Consider the following 2,205-nt stretch of genomic DNA (forward strand, 5'->3'; position numbering starts at 1 on the left):
GGGATAGGCTAAGCAAAGACATGCCAGAGAATTCCTAGAGGCCTGGCACTCCAACCACAACGCCATAAACAAACACATAGATCTAGATGCCATCTATCAACCTCTCAGAAAACGAACAGGAAATGACATAACCACAAACCCCAGGAACCCCATCCAGGAGAAAGATATAAATAGAAAGCAGGAGACAACAGCTTCGCTTCACTTGGAGGTCGCCACTGATGATGTTACCTAGCCAGGTAATGAAAAGTCTGGAAATCAAACCTACAGCTCAGCGAGCAAACCTACACCCTAAACCTCAACCTGAGCTACAAACCTTCACAAACCTTGCATTAATAAAGTATTTTATGAAAATAGCACATGATAATTAAATGTAATTGTTTTATAAAACTATCACTAATGATACAATATAAGCTGTCCTTTTTCCCTGAAGGAATTTTTAAAACATTATTTGATGCTGTAATCATTAATCTATGAGAGTGATAATGAGTTCACTGTATGGAATCAGATTATGAAAGTGCTAAGAATTGGGATTAACATCAGATGTATGTATAATGATGTATAATGTGACATTGGAGTTTGACGAAATAGAGAGATCTGGAAGGGAGCAGAAGCTCAAACCTGGTGCTGACAGAATTTATTGTAGATAAAGCTGTACATAAGGAATTCTTGCAGAATGTTGCACCTGTTCCATTAAGAATACTTTCTGACATTACAGAGTTTGACCACAAACAAACAACAAAATAGGAAGTTCTGTAATACATACATGGATTAAGAAAAACTACGTACATTAGCAGAAGACATCATCAGTATTTAGTTGAGTTTTGCATCTTGATAACTTTAACTGTAATAAGTTTCATAATTTGGAAATTAATATTCAACTTCAATTGCACATGTAAGCAGATATAAGGGATCTGTCATATGACTTGAATAAGGAACTAATAATTATTTGGAAGTCTTGAAATGATATCATAACATCAGGAAAGGGAATGTTTGAAAAAACATGATGAAACGTATGTAGTAAACTACATTTCCTGTGTTTAAAAAAGATGTTAACGATGCAAGACTAGAGGGTTCAAATTTATGACAATTGGCGAAAAGAAGCCAAAAGGTGTTTGATGAATCTTTTTTTTTGCTGTGAGTTTTTAACATTTATAAAAATGATGGAAACAGATTGAACTGCAATCTTCAAAAAAGGATTGAATAAAGTCTTGAAGGGATAATTATGTGCAAATGGAGTAATTAAGTCACTCTTAACAGGGAGTCAGCATGGATCTGATAGGCTGAATGGTCATTTTATGTGTTGTATAATTCTCTTCAATTCTATAATATTTTTAATGAGTTTTCATTATTGTGAACTTTAAAAACACAATTTTGTTTCTAAATGTAAGTATATAACCTCACTCAAAATTCAAATACAAAATCAATCCGAAATCTTTCCCCTGTTGAGATGTTAAAATATGTGACCAATTAACCTTTAATTCCATTGACTGGTTTAATAGCTGGGGCTTTCTTTTTGAAGAAGTGAATCAAAAAAATGTTTTTAAACATCTGCAGACGCCACCTGAGCTGAAAGGTGGTCAAATTCCACAGGAATTACAAATTGGTTGGTAAACAACATTGCTAAGGAACCAATTTGCATTAACATTGTTGAAACTGACAACAAACCACAGGTTTGTGATCAGAAAGAACCAAAGACAAAATTACATCGATCAAAACCCATTATGTAAAAACGATACTGAAGATGCCACTCATCTGTCAATGGCATCTTGGTAGTTTTGACAACGTGAGATCAAAACTCCTTCGTTCATATGATTGCTTCCATTGTGTGTTAATAGCCAGCTACCACATGAGCAAAACCTCAGCCAGGAAGAGTGAACATTGTAAGCTTGACTGTTGGTTACAGGGACAGTGATGTGAGGATAGCCTGCAGGATTGGATCATAGTACAGCTGCTCTCTCTCAACAGCTTTGTCAAGCAGGTATCCTATCAAACTTACAAATTTGCGTACATCACAGAGACTTAGAATTTGCTATCAAAGGAACTTCAAGTGTCATGGCAGCCATTCTAGGGAAAGGATGGATTGCTGTTTAAAACAACATTGTCTTCAGTAGAGCAATCAAGTTACATCGTTTGCAGCACCACTGGACTTCCAGACCACTTAAGGAATATTGGACTATATAGTTGTTTTACTTCTGGGCTTTAACT

The sequence above is a fragment of the Chiloscyllium plagiosum genome, chromosome 16, assembly GCF_004010195.1.
Source record: "Chiloscyllium plagiosum isolate BGI_BamShark_2017 chromosome 16, ASM401019v2, whole genome shotgun sequence".
NCBI classification, from domain to species: domain Eukaryota; kingdom Metazoa; phylum Chordata; class Chondrichthyes; order Orectolobiformes; family Hemiscylliidae; genus Chiloscyllium; species Chiloscyllium plagiosum.